Source organism: Saccopteryx bilineata, chromosome 2 (genome assembly GCF_036850765.1).
Source record: "Saccopteryx bilineata isolate mSacBil1 chromosome 2, mSacBil1_pri_phased_curated, whole genome shotgun sequence".
Classification (NCBI taxonomy): domain Eukaryota; kingdom Metazoa; phylum Chordata; class Mammalia; order Chiroptera; family Emballonuridae; genus Saccopteryx; species Saccopteryx bilineata.
The window spans coordinates 50,181,213-50,196,976 of NC_089491.1; positions in this window are offsets into that span (position 1 = coordinate 50,181,213).

The following is a 15,764-nucleotide window of genomic DNA, read 5'->3' on the forward strand; positions in this document are numbered from 1 at the left end:
AAAATGGGGAATGGAGCAGGAAGTCGTCACAAGTTATATAGCCCAAAAAAGCCAAAATCCTGTTACATTCTTCATACTGACCCCAACAGACAGGAAGAGCTTTTAGTCCTACTCGCTCACTGCCCCAGTTTATTTCCCCACCCTACTTTGCTTTATTTTATTAAATTGTGATAAACTATATACATAACATAAAATTTGTCATTTGAACCATTTGCAAGTGTACCATTCGGTACATTCACATTGTGTGCAACCATCATCACCATTCATCTCCGGAACTTCTTCATCTTCCCAGACTGAAACTCTGTCTGTACCCGCTGAACAAGAAGACCCTATTGCCGCTTACCCCTAACCCCTGGCAACCACAATTCTACTTTCTGCTTCTGGATCTGACTTCTCTAAGTACATTTGATAAGTAGATTCACACCACATTTGTCTTTATTTTAACTGATTTTTTAGAGAGAGAGACAGGAAGGGAGAAGAGAGAGAGGAGAAGCATCAACTTGTAGTTGGTTCACTTCAGTTATTCATTGATTGCTTCTCATACATGACTTGACCAAGGGGCTCAAGCCAAGCCAGTGGTCCCTTGCTCAAGCCAGTGACCTTGAGGTTTCCAACTGGGAGCCTCAAAATTCTGAGTTGACACTCTAGCCACTGCACCACCACAGGTCAGGCTGTATTTGCCTTTTGTGACTGGCTTATATCACTTAGCAGAGTATCTTCAAAGTTCATCTATTTTACTTTAGGTTTTTTTGTTTGTTGGTTTTTTACTTTCTTTTAAATAGACTTTATTTTTAGAGAGGTTTTAAGTTTACAGCAAAATTGAGAGGAAGTTACAAAGATTTCCTCTGTGATCAATATCACACACCCCCCCCGGGGTATTTTTGTTACAGTCAATGATCCTACATTGATTGACACATCATTATCACCCAAAGTCCATAGTTTACATTAGGGTTCCCTCTTGGTGTTGTACATTCTATAGGTTTGGACAAATATAATAATGACATATATATACCATTATAGTATCAAAGAGAATATATTCGCTCCTCTAAAGCTCTCCTCTGTCCTGACCAATTTTCCCTCCCTACCCTCCCTTACCTCAATTTTAAATGATCGGTATAGAGAGCATTTTAAACTTTGCACAAGTAAGGTCAAGGAGTCATTTTAAGAGAGGCGCTCTCTATGAACCAGTAGGAAAAGTTGGCGTCGGGGACTGCACTCTGCTCTTATCTCTTAACAATCTAAAAGGATTCTGATATGGAAAAGCATCAGAATGTTTTCTAACCTGAAAATGTACTTATTTACTACTCTTTTTTGAAAGGTTAGGAGCAAAATTCCTGGCACCATCTCTTCTAGACACACTATTCACCACACCCTGCTGAGCTGGCTCTGCTCATCCCACATGCATGTTTTGGATCAGCGCTCTTTACCTGGGCTACCTTGATCCAGGGTTCCATGTGGAAGCATTAAAATGAGCCACAGAGCACTTATTTAATCCACTGGCCAAAGTCTACATGTGCCTGTTATAGAAACCATCAAGTCTCAGTTTTAAAATAACTTTCGTGGTGTTTAATAACCTGATGGTGGTTTTTATTCTTTCCTTTTCCTTTTGGGGCCAGAGCAAATTACAAAGCAAGGAGAGAGAGCCAAGCCAGAGGTCATGGGGGTGGAGCCAGCTCAGCTCTCAGAAAGTCCTGCTTCTGCCCCCTTCTTTTCCTCCTACTCTAAACTAAGTCCCAACTTCAAAGGACCACATACACTGCCTTACAACTATACAGTGATTGTACTTTGATTTATTTTTTTTTTTTTGGCCTCATGTTTGGTACTGAAAGGCAGCAAAGATTAATAAAAAATAATAATAATAACAAGGGCCTTGGCCGATTGGTGCAGCAGTAAAGTGTCTGCCCAGCATATGGAAGTCCCGGGTTCGATTCCCGGTCAGGGCACACAGGAGAAGCGCCCATCTGCTTCTCTACCCTTCCTCCTCTCCTTTCTCTCTATGTCGCTCTTCTGTCTCTCTCTTCCCCTCCTACAGCCAAGGCTCCATTGGAGCAAAGTTAACCCGGGCGCTGAGGATGGCTCCATGGCCTCTGCCGCAGGCACTAGAATAGCTCCAGTTGCAACAGAGCAACAGCCCAGATGGGCAGAGCATTGCCCTCTGGTGGGCTTGCTGGGTGGATCTTGGTCGGGTGCATGTGGGAGTCTGTCTTTCTGCCTACCTACTTCTCACTTCAGAAAATAATAATAATAAAATAAATAACAAGGATTTAAATTCAAAGCTGCCTTGCATGAAAGCCATTTGTGTAATCAGAAATGAACCAGAGGAAGAAGAAGCCGGGCAGTGTGGCTGGTGCAGGGGCTGGGAGGGTTGTGACAAGGACACACAGAGAATATGGGTGCCACAAGCATGGTTTCTGTGTGTGGTGAACTGCTATCCCAATACTAAATCTTGAATGGCAGAAGAATATGGTTAGTATGAAAAACAACTTGCCATCACAGCAACAAATAGCCATTTTTATCCACCACCAGCCAAAAGTAACAATGATTATTCTCCCACAAAAGAAATAAAAAAAAAGAAGACGCCCACCTCCTTGGAGTCACATTTGATACTCAAACTCAGACAATTCTTATAGCTCCCAAATTCCCAAACCAGAATACTAACAGATGCATTTAGACTCACTCATTCATCTATCTATTCAACAAATACACTTGACCCTTGAACAACATAGGTTTAAACCATGCCATCCACTTATTCATAGATTTTTTTAATCAACAATTTGAAAGAAAAAAACACCTGAAAATGAACTGTGCAGCCTAAAATAGATGACATAAACTTACAGCATTGATCAATTCAGTGTAGTACTATAAATGTTTTTTCTTATGATTTTCTTAATAGTGTTTTCTCTAGCTTATTTTATTGCAAGAATATAGTCTATAACATATATCATATACAAAGTATGTGTTCATCTGTTCATGTTATCAGTAAAGCTTCAGTCAACATTAGGCTATTAGTTACATTTTGGGGAAGTCAAAGTTATATGCAGATTTTGACTGCGCGGGGGTCTGTGCCTCTATCTAGCCCTTGCATTTTTCACGTGTCAACTGTACTGTATTCCCACCATGTACCCTGAAGAATGCAGGCATGGTCCTGCCCTCCTGGAGGTTCTGGTGTTTGGAATGTTTATATCCTTCTGTATTTTTATATATTATATAATGTTTTGTACTTTACAAATGTTATCTGCTCAATGAAGCCTGCCCTAATATCCCTATTTGACATAAAAACCTCCCCCTCATTCCTGATGCTCTTGACTCCTCTTACCCTGCTAACGTTTCTCTTTGGTCCAAAGCATGGGCACTGCATAGCATGCTCTATGATTAGGACATCTATTGTGTGTATTGTCTGTGTAATAGAATGCAAGCTCTATCAGGGCAGGACTGCTTTCTGCTTGGTTAGCTAGGATTTCCCAAGGAGTGCTTAGCCTTGAGTAAGCTCACAGTAAAGATTTATTTGGTGAACGAATGACTTTGTCAATACTGGATCTACTGGAACAAAAAGAGGTCTGTCCCAGAGCTGAAGCCTTTATCTCTGGCAACAGAAAAACGCTTGCCATTGTTACTGAATTCCTCACTTCAGTCAGCAGTGTTTCAAAAGAGGTTTTATCTGTCTTCATTGTCACATCCAGTCCCTTAGCACATCTGTTCTACCTCAGAACTTCTCTGCAGTCCAGCTACTTCTCCCTGTCTCTTCCCGCCTAGTTCAAGCTCCTGTGGTCTCTTCTAGACTCTTGGACCTGGTCTCCTTGTATTCACTCCGCCCCCTTAGAATCCATTCTCCGAACAGCAGCAGCAGTCATCTTTTAAAAACATGCATGAAGTAGATTTGTAACTGCCCTCCTTAAAGCCCTTTAACAGTATCCTGTTATGTTTAGAATAATCACTAGTGGTCCCGCAAGATCTTACCTGACCTGGTCCTCAGTCACTTCTTAGCTCAGCCCTTGCCTGACCCAACCTTGAAGCCACCCCTTCCATCCTGGACCCTCCAAGCTCTTCCCTCCCTGGCATTCTTTCCCTCCAGCCTCCCCAAAGCTGGTTCTGCCCAATATCCAGTCCAGTCTGCAGCTTCGACACCACCTCCTCATGTCTTACCTGACACCTTATCAAAAGTGCCCAGTTCCTCATCATCATAGTTCCCAGATCATTTCTCATAACTTTCCAGTCTCTGAAATGCTGGTGTACTTACTCATTTTCCATCCGAAAGCGCACCTTCTCTGTCAGCTGAGACTATACCCCGGGGTCAGGCGTGGTGTGTGCTGGGTATTCTAGGAGTGAAAGTATAAGACAAGAAGAGGGAGATAAAGGATGGTGTTGACAGTCTTTGTTGCTGGGGGCAAATAAGTATAGTATAGGTATCTATTATTTCCCCAGAATTTTCTATAATGCACATCAAAAACTTAATAATCATTTTTGTAAAAGTTGGTTATTTTAAGAGAGTGGGTTGAGGGTAGGCATAAATCACCAAGAAACCCTGGAGATCCTGGGACCCCACTTTGTCACTTTTGAGAGCCTGTGGCTGCTGAAGCCCATCCTCCCACAAGGTGTTTTTGCTGAGGCTGAATGACTGGTTGCTGCCTCAAGTACTGACATGTCACCATGCAGTTAGCATTCTAGGTCAGTGTCTTCACTGATGAGGGAAGCTGCCGGTGGGAGGAGACTGGCTCACTCGCTTCTGTCCAACTGGCACTGGACCCATTCACACTTCCTGACTTTGTACAACTACCTGAAGTTCACCGCAGGCCTCCGCAAGTTGCAGGTTGCCGAAGGTGTGTTTTATGGAGGAAGCAGAGGTGGTTAGAGGAGCACGCTGGAGACATTTGTTTACAATGTGCATTTGTTTCTCAAACTCACAGAGCTAGAAGGAATCTTGAAATGTCATCTAGAATCATTTACCCACACATTGTGAGAGGGACCCTCTGTCAGCACTGTCCTAGGACGGGGGAAGAAAACACACTCTCCTAGAAATCATCACAAAGCCCTTCCCACAGGAGTACATGGGGCTGAGGCAGAGGCTTGCAGGATTGGGCAATGATGAAAGACTCATCATCGTTGTCTTTGTACTAATGCCAACAATCCCAGCATCCCTGTACTTGTATTACCAAAATACTTCTTAGGTAAGTAACATAGTAAGACCTGGTGCCCAGGCTGGCCCCATGAGTCTCAGACCTCTAGATGTGAAATAAACTTTCTTGGACAACTAAAGATGATTAATGAACCATAACCAGGTTTACTGATGATGTGAAACTCAGGTGTCAAAAACTGCACACATTCAACATCCTAAGGGTATAGATGAAAGAAAATGATCAAGTTCGCTTATGAAAAATAAACTGAAAAGCACCTTTCTTTCAAACAACATGGACTTATTTTATATATCCGGATATGATATTTTCAGTGTGGCTTACTTATGTTTGGGTGTTTAGTTTCAAATTCAAATTACAGATCTCAGATTTTTCCTTCACTTTCTGATGGGGAAGGTGGCCCACAGAAGCCACGTGGTGCTTCCCGGCTGGGCCAGCTTTGCTCTTTGGGGTTCCACAGGCGTTATCTCCTGTGCCCTGCAGGTAACCTCTTTCCCCATTGCATTTCAGAGAAGGATAAGCTGAATCCCAGAACAAGGATTTGTCTAAGGTCACCAAGAATCTGGTTAATCGCCTCAGAGAGGGCACCAAACCCCCCCCCCCCAAAAAAAAAAAAAAGAATCTGGTTAATCAAACCAAGGAAATTTGGTTTGAAACCAAACCACTGCATTTCTAGCCCAGAGACTATAACCATCTTATACAAATTTCACTGCTTTATGAAGTGACTTAAAGATGTCCATAAAGTCTGTTAAATGATTTAAGAAGAGAGCAAGCTCAGAGAAGTATAAGCTGATCTTGAACCATAGATGAGATCTAAAAAGTGAAGGGTGTGAGCAAAGGAAGCAGTCGCACAAGCCTGGCCAAGCCTGCTTGGCCCTGTCCCATCAAGAGTGCCACACCCTCAATACAATGCTGCCTCCTCTCCAAAGAGCAGGCACGGGCTTCAGATAGAGTTCAGGTGACTTTTGCTAGTGAGGCTCCCTTATTCTGCCAGCCCCAGAATTGATCCATGGGAGCTTTGGATAAGATTTTCCATTTTTCTCTGTAGATCTATGGCCCCATTTCATCTCAAGCCACTTCTCACCTCTTACCATCTGTTTATCACCAAGGTAGCTGGTGCCATTATCCTGGTCTTCAACCTCTGTCTTTCCTTGGGGCCATAGGGACATTTTAACCATCCCTGGAAGCATGGCTCAGAGGAGAAGCTTTCTAACCAGTTAGCAGTCTTAATTTTGAGACCTGTTTATACAGAAGACCAGTGGTTGGGAGATTCTGTCTTCTGCCCTCCTTTTCTTTTTTTTTCTTTTGCCCTACTTTTTGAACTCAGCATCTTTTTAGACGGTTTTTCCTGGAGAAACATCTGATACTTTGCCTTTGTTTACTTAGGCCTCATTCTGTAGGAAGAACATTTATAGCATTTGTTGTTCCATAATGGTTTTCTCCCTTTTTAAGTTTTCCTGAGGCAAATGTAGCACATGATTGCTTTAAAATGTACAAGCATTACAGAGATTCAGAATCTAGAGAAAGAGTGCCCAGCTGCTGAGGACAATTTTAGTTTAGGTACTGAACATATTTTTTGAATTGGTGATATATTCAAATGGTTAAAAAAATCAAACATCTAGGCCCTGGCCGGTTGGCTCAGTGGTAGAGCGTCAGTTAGCCTGGCGTGCGGAAGTCCTGGGTTCAATTCCTGGCCAGGGCACACAGGAGAAGCGCCCATCTGCTTCTCTACCCCTCCCCCTCTCCTTCTTCTCTGTCTCTCTCTTCCCCTCCTGCAGCCAAGGCTCCATTGGAGCAAAGATGGCCCGGGCGCTGGGGATGGTTCCATGGCCTCTGCCTCAGGTGCTAGAATGGCTCTGGTCGCAACAGGGTGACACCCCGGATGGGCAGAGCATCGCCCCCCCCCCGTGGGCATGCCAGGTGGATCCCGGTCAGGCGCATGCGGGAGTCTGTCTGACTGCCTCCCCGTTTCCAGCTTCGGAAAAATACAAAAAAAAAAAAAATTAGCCTGACCAGGTGGTGGCGCAGTGGATAGAGCGTCGGACTGGGATGCGGAAGGACCCAGGTTCGAGACCCCGAGGTCGCCAGCTTGAGCACAGGCTCATCTGGCTTGAGCAAAGAGCTCACCAGCTTAGACCCAAGGTCGCTGGCTCCAGCGAGGGGTTACTCAGTCTGCTGAAGGCCCACGATCAAGGCACATGTGAGAAAGCAATCAATGAACAACTAAGAAGTCGCAACACGCAACGAGAAACTGATGATTGATGCTTCTCATCTCTCTCCATTCCTGTCTGTCTGTCCCTGTCTATCTCTGCCTCTCTAAAAAAAAATAAAAAAAAAAAATCAAACATCTAGAAGACAAGATGGCGCTGGAGTAGGCGGATGTATCAACATCCACCTCCCAGAACCAAAGTGGATTACAAAATAATTTTAAAAACTATTATCTGGAAAAACCAACTTTGGACTAAACTAAGAGGACTCTTCAACCAAGGAACACTGAAGAAGCCACACCGAGACTGGTAGGAGTGAACGGCAGCCGGGAGAAACTCGCATGGCGGGAACTTAGTGTATCCCAAGGTTCTCTTTACCATGCCACAGTCGCAGAGCTCCAGAGAAAAGCAACCTGGTCTCATCACTCCAGGCAGAGGAGAACAGAAGCTCCATCTCCACACATGCTGCAGATGGCTTTTCCAGTCTACCTGAATCATTACCAGCTAGAAGCAGCGGTCATTGGGACTTGGACGTGAACTGCAAAGTATAGAATTGTGACAACAATTCCAGTGCCATGCGGACTTTTCCTGGACCCCTGCTCCTTGTGACAGCTCCTAACAGACTGAACTGGGGTTGGGTTGCATTTTTCAGGGATTTGGCATGGTGTTGGGGCCAACTTGGACTTGGTAAACATGTTAAGGACACTACTCTTTTATGGATTCTTGCTGTATTGGCCAAGAGTTTGCCTAAAGGCTTTAGTCACTATAAAAAAAAAATAGAAGACTGGGTGAAGAAGATGTGGCACATGGTGTCATGGTATACTATTCAGCCATAAGAAATGATGACATCAGCTTGACCAGGCGGTGGCGCAGTGGATAGAGCGTCGGACTGGGATGCAGAGGACCCAGGTTCGAGACTCCGAGGTCGCCAGCTTGAGCGTGGGCTCATCTGGTTTGAGCAAAAGCCCACCAGTTTGAACCCAAGGTCACTGGCTTCAGCAAGGGGTCACTCAGTCTGCTGAAGGCCCGCGGTCAGGGCACATATGAGAGGGCAATCAATGAACAACTAAGGTGTTGCAATGCTCAATTAAAAACTAATAATTGATGCTTCTCATCTCTCTCCATCCCTGTCTATCCCTCTCTCTGACTCATTCTCTGTCTCTGTAAAAAATAAATAAATAAATAAAATTAAAAAAAAAAAAAAGAAATGATGACATCGGATCCCTTACAACAAAATGGTGGGATCTTGATAACATTATACAATGTGAAATAAGTAAATCAGAAAAAAACAAGAACTGCAGGATTCCATACATTGGTGGGACATAAAAACGAGACTAAGAGACATGGACAAGAGTGTGGTGGTTACGAGGGGCGGGGGGAGGGAAGGAGGGAGAGGGGGAGGGGCACAAAGAAAACTAGATAGAAGGTGACGGAGGACAATCTGACTTTGGGTGATGGGTATGCAAAAGAACTGAATGACAAGATAACCTGGACATGTTTTCTTTGAATATATGTACCCTGATTTATTGATGTCACCCCATTAAAATTAATAAAAATTTATTTATAAAAAAAAAGATGAGTGAACTGAGGCACAGTGACGTTAAGTAATCTGCCCAAGGCTACCTAACTAGTAAGTGGCAGAGGCAGAATTCAACCCAAGCAGTTTGACTTCAGAGGCTGTCTGCCTGACATGCTGCACACGATGTTCGCAATGAAAAAAGATGATGCATATTAAAAAATACTTTGTGGTTATTCAGAGTGCCACCATGTGCTGTCCATTTCAGGCGGTGACATAATAACAGCAGCATCTACCATGTGCTTGCTAGGAACCAACTAATCTACCTCCATTAACTAATTTAACTTTATGACACCCTAGAGCTGTGCTGCCCAGGGCAGCAGCTGCTCCTCACACATAGCTACTGAGCACCTGACCTCTGGTGAGTCGGAACTGAGATATGCAATATAGATAAAAATACATGCTGGATTTCAAAACCCTTGTGTTAAAAATAATATGAAATGTCCCTTTAACTTTTGTCATTGATTACATGTTGAAATGATTATATTTTGGCTATCTTCAGTTAAATAAAATATATTATTAAGATAAAAAAAAAATCAAACATCTAAAAGATGTACAGAGAAAATCTCCTTGTCCTCTACCCATTTAGATCCCGTCCTATCTCCACTAGTAGCCACTTTTATCAGTTAGTTACTTTAGTATGTTTCCAGAGCTTCTTTAGCAAATATAAGCAAACACAGACATATACTTCCTACTTCCCTTCCCTCCCTTCTATACAAAAGGTAGCATACCATATATGCTGCTCTGCACTTTGCTTTTTTATTGTACATAACAGATATTAAGCAAATTTTGATTTGGATTGGAAAGAAGCCAAAAATAAAAGAACACATGGACACATTTGCATACATGCGAACAAGCATGCACATGCGTGCACACACTTTTTTAAAAAAAAATAACTAAGCAGGATAAATTAATTGAGCCAATAATTATTCAGCCTATTTCTTTTCTCGGACCTTAGGAAGACATAAACCAGTGAGAAGTTCTGAGGTAACAGTTTTGAATTAGGAGGTCCTGTTTGATATAGTAGCAGAAGGTAGGGACAGGTGAGCCCGTGTAAGAACCAGAACTGCTCAGGTTCATGTCTTTCTTGTTCAGAAGTCACTCTTTGGGGGCCAATAAAAATTACAGATGCCTCTGCTCTTTGAGTAATTCCACTCTAATTCTTTTTATCACCAGGAAACAGAAATCACAGCACACCACGTGACAGAAGCTAGAAAACAGCCTTCTTCTTTATTTTTCCTTCAGTACCACATCAGTGAAGATACAAAACTCACCATCTGTCTAAGAGGGAGACTATCCAATGGCCCCGGCAGTCCTAGGGGCCAGCGTTCCGGTGCACTTTTTAAGAGGCAGAGAACCAAGCGTTTTGCTGAGAAGTTCAGCCAAGGCTCTGAAAGCATAATTATTCCAAGAAATCCTTTTATCTGTTTGTTTTTTCTCCCAACACAAAAAACTAAAAGTTCAGGGTGTGAACCAATCACAACATTCTTTAAACCTAGTGCATTTCGCTTAAGAACAATAGTCACAGTTCCATTAAAATTTCCCAGGCTGTTAAAAGGATCTTACATGGTTATGTTGGGGGAACTCAGACCTACACAGGGAGTTTTGCAAGAGTCTTCCATAATAGCAACTCAAACCACTCTTCAAACAGCAGAACTCCACTCCTGGTTATACATCCTGTCTGCCTTTGACCATTTTTATCCTGTGATAACATATTAGCTAGTGCAGCATCCAATCTAAAATAAAATAGATCATGAGCAATTTGAAATTCTTCTTTCTTCCAGTTTTTGTTTTAATGCCCTATACTGCCAATAAGTAGATATCTTCTTAAATACCTGAGTGCTTAATATAACTAGGAGATGTAGGGTACACTATTTTCCCCAGTTTTAGTGTCTCTGGTCAACTCAGGAAGGTCCTCAGGTTCAACCATGTTAAAGAAGTGATGCAAGACTCAAGCAAAGAACTGAAGGCAAGCCTGGCCTGTGGTGGTGCAGTGGATAGAGCATTGACCTGGAATGCTGAGGTTGCTGGTTCGAAATCCTGGGCGTGGCCGGTCAAGGCACATATAAGCAATGAATGAACAACTAAAGTGAAGCAACTATGAGTTGATACTTCTCATTCCACCCACTCTGTAAAATCAATAAATAAAATTTTTTTTTTTTATTTTGACAGAGACAGAGATAGAGAGAGGGACAGACAGGAAGGGAGAGAGATGAGAAGCATCAATTTTTTGTTGTAGCTCCTTAGTTGTTCAGTGATTGCTTTCTCATACGTGCCTTGACCGGGATGCTACAGTAGACCGAGTGACCCCTTGCTCAAGCCAGTGATCTTAGGGTCAAGCCAGCGACCTTGGGCTTCAAACCAGCGACTTTTGGGCTCAAGCCAGCGACCATAGGATCATGTCTATGATCCCACGCTCAAGCTGGATGAGCCTGCGCTCAAGCTGGCAACCTCGGGATTTTGAACCTGGGTCCTCTGCGTCCCAGTCCAACGCTCTATTCACTGTGCCACTGCCTGGTCAGGCAATAAAATCTTTTTTTAAAAAACCCAAAAAACTGAAGGCAAAATTGGGGGCAAAATCAAGAGAAGACTCAATATCATAAGTCAAATTGGCACTCAGGGATCTGAAAAACTAGAAGGGCTGAAAGTGCCTTTTGGAAGGTATTGTCTAGACCAGTGGTTCTCAACCTTTCTAATGCCGTGACCCCGCAATATAGTTCCTCATGTTGCGGTGACCCCAAACCAAAAAATAATTTTGGTGGCTACTTCATAACTGTAATTTTGCTACAGTGATGATTCAAAATGTAAATACCTGATATGCATTATGTATTTTCCGATGGCTTTAGGCGACCCCGCTGGGGTTGCGACCCACAGGTTGAGAACCGCTGGTCTAGACCATCATTTTACAGAGGACTAGAAAGTAACTCATCCAAGATCACACAGAACACCAGTGGTGAGAGCGGAAACCAGATTGCCCTTCTTTGTTCTTAGTCTAGTGTTCACTACCTTTCCCTGCTACTCCTGTTTTCTTGTGCAGGGAGGGCAGCCGAACCCTGTCACCAGCTCATCCTCCGAGGGCATCTCCTTCACTCTGGGATGCTGGGTGCGCTTAGCTGCCTCCCTGGACTTTTCCAGTTGTAAGTGTCAGAAATCCAGCTCCAACCAGTGTCGGCAGAGGGAGAATGACTCTATTCCTGCAGCTTGGAACCAAACCTCAGGGCAGGTAGACAAAGGTAAGGCTTCACTTCTATAGTAGCCTGGACAAAGTCCCTGCAGGATGTGAGGTGTGCCTTGTGTACGTCTTTCTCTCCTACATTTCCTTCTCTCATCTCATCCTGTCATTCTCTCAAACTGGCTTCCTCCTCAGACCTGAAACCATGCTGAAGGGCTGTCCCATCTTTGCTGTCCAATCTTCTCTTGTTTGTAGTTCAAACATCATCTGGGAAGAACTCTGAGGCCTCTGGGTCACACACTCACTCCAGTACCCACGGGCACAGATCAATAGAATTGGCAGCACCCACTGAAACGTGATATTGAAGTGAGGTGGGACTAGTGCAACCCAAAAAGGGATTCTCTGGGCGCAAGAAAGGCAGAGGTCTGGGAAGGCAAACACTGCATATTCCACTCACTTAGCCTCTCCTTCACACAGCTCAGCCAGGACCTCACCTCAACTTCTGTCAATGTTCAGAATCCTGCAATGTTTTGCTGATGGGCAATGTCTCCCAGACATTCCAGTTCATGATCCGTGCAGGTAAGATTACTTAGAATGAGCTACCAGCCCAGCAGAAATCCACACATACAAATTTACCATTTTAACCATTTTTAAGTGTACAGCTCAGTAGTGTTAAGTACATTCATATTTTTGTGCAACCAATATCCAGAACTCTTTTCATTTTGCAAAACTAAAACTGTACCCGCCTGACCTGTGGTGGCGCAGTGGGTAGAGCATCGACCTGGAACGCTGAGGTCGCTGGTTCGAAACCCCTGGCTTGCCTGGTCAAGGCACATGTGGGAGTTGATGCTTTCTGCTCCTCCCCCCTTCTCTTTCTCTGCCTCTCTCTCTCTCTCTCTCTCTCTCTCTCTCTCTCCCTGTGTTCCTTCTCTCTAAAATGAATAAATAAATAAAATCTAAAAACAAAAACAAACAAACAAAAAATAAAATAGCAACTCTATATTACCCTCTGCATCTCCTCTCAGACTCTGGCATTCTACTTTCTGTCTCTATAAATATGACTACTCTAGGGTCTTCATATGAGTGCAAAATACAATATTGCCTTTCTGTGGCTGGCTAGTTCACTTAGCATAATGTCCCCAAGATTCATGCATGTTGTAGCATGTGTCAGAACTTCCCTCCTTTTTAAGACTGAATAGTATTCCATTATGTGGAAAGAACACATTTTGTTTATCCATTTATTAGTCAATAGACACACAGGTTGCTTCCACTTTTTGGCTATTGTGAATAATGCTACTATGAACGTGGCAGTATAAATACCTCTCTGAGAAATTACTTTCAATTCTTTTGGGTATATACAGCTAGTGCTCGACTTACAACCATGATTGGTTCTGACAGACCAGTTGTAACACGATTCGGTCGTAAGTTGAGTAGGCTATAGGTACAGTACTGTGAAATGATGTTATAAAAATTTTTAAGTCATATTTTATCATAATTTTCTTTCATTACTGTTATATATCATAATTTTCTTTGTTCATTTTATGCCATTTGTATTATCTCTACACCATTTTGTTTCTTATTTTTACATTTGTCAGGTTTAAGTAAAATATTGCATTACCAGTACAACTGGTTAAATATTTGTAAAGACAATTTCCCCTTGGTAGACATCTTGGGAGGGGTTTGATGAAAAATATCCAAGACACAAAACACAAATTGCTGTACCAAGTCTGGAATAACTGTTGAGATGGTGCACGTGGAGATGGTAGTGCTGCCGGAAGCTGGTCTGCACTGTCATATGCCCAGTTGGGCAACGCTTGTGCTGCCAGATGTGGAGCAGTCATGGCTAGCGATTGTGGTCGTAAAGTCGAATGGTCATAAGTTGCATTGGTCGTAAGTCAACCGATATTTGTACTAAGAAGAGGAATTGATGGATCATAGGGTACTTATATTTCTATTTTTTTTTAAGAAGGACAGCACTATTTTCCATAGTGCCTGCACAATGTTGCATCTCACCAATAGTACACAAGGGTTCAATTTCTCCACCTCCTCACCAATGCTTGTTATTTTCATTTTTTTCTTTGTTGTTGTATATAGTAGCCATTCTAATGGGAATGAGGTGGTTTCCCCAGGATTTTTAACTGGAACTGAGGAAGAAAGTCAGTTTCTTCCATGACAGAAGCTACGGAGGTGGGACCCTAATTGTCATGTTTCTTGACATGTGAAGAAAGTGTTGAGTTTTTTAGGGTGTAAATTATTCATATCCCCCACCTCCAAAGTTCAGAACCCAACTGAAACTTATTCACAGAAGCCCAACAAACACTGATAGAAATCAAAATATCAGCATAGTACTTTTCAAGGTGGATTGGAGACAATCACTGGAAGCCAATCTGGGCTAGGCTTCCCATTCCCCTTCCCCCCAGTGGAATTTACTTACCAGGCAATGGAGGGCCTGTTGTGCCCCACCTTGTAACAAAATCAGAGAAAGCTCTGATGAATTTTACTATAGAAAACACACAAGATTGTATGCAGCTTGGGGACAGGCAGGATCCAAAACAGAACCAGGCTATGCCTGCATAAGGACCATCAGCCCATCTGACCAGCCAGAATAAGCCAATTCTTCATCCTGGGAGAAAGGGCATCTGAAAGGGAGAATAAGAGCTTAGTCCCCCAAAACTCTGAGAAAGCAGATATTCATCTGCATTGGATTAAGCTGATGCATGGAGGGCAAGGACAATGTCTTTTCTCCTGCCTCCCTGGTATTTCTATTTCTTAACACATAGGGCTCAGCACCGCACAAATACAGCTGTTCTTCCTGGGAGAGGATGCCGAGTGCTTGTGAACGCCCTGCTGAGGCTGCTCGCTGCTGCCCGTCATCATGGTTCTGTGAGTTCTCCTGAGGTCAGCTCAGTGTTGGGACCCTGACGGCTCTGAAATGAGTCTGAGTAGAAAACACTGATTAAATTTACTTGAGGCTCTACCAAAGCCCTGGTTTGAAAATTCACTTCCCAATCTGTTTTCCATCAGACATTCTCCCAGGTAGGATATTCAGCAGAGACCATTGTAGATTATGCAATGGACTCAAATGAAGGCATAAAACTACTACTACAAGTCATAAATGCCAGCAATATTAAAATGCCCTGATTTGAACTATCTGAAATGCCTCACGTGGCCTGACCTGTGGTGGCGCAGTGGATAAAGCGTCGACCTGGAAATGCTGAGGTCGCCGGTTCAAAACCCTGGGCTTGCCTGGTCAAGGCACATATGGGAGTTGATGCTTCCAGCTCCTCCCCCCTTCTCTCTCTGTCTCTTCTCTCTGCCTCTCTCTGTCTCTCCCTCTCCTCTCTAAAATGAATAAATTAAAAAAAAAAAAAAGAAAAAAATGAAATGCCTCACGTTATTAAATTCTCAGGGAGGAATAAAAATCTTTAAAAATGTCCTTTTTTTTTCTGGAAGGCAATTATTTTTGCCCTCATTTCTTTTCGGTCCAGGGTCAGCCCGAGGGGCCTCATTCAGCGACTGGCGGCAGAGTCCAGCTCTTTCTGCAGCTGCCCCCGCTGCAGGACAATCTTGGTTCCGGGTCTCCAGTTCGCCACTCCTTTGCACAGTAGTCTGGAGTCCGTGACTTGTAATCCGAAACTCAACTGGGAGAAACCCACCCTCGAGGGTTTCTGCTGTGTGGG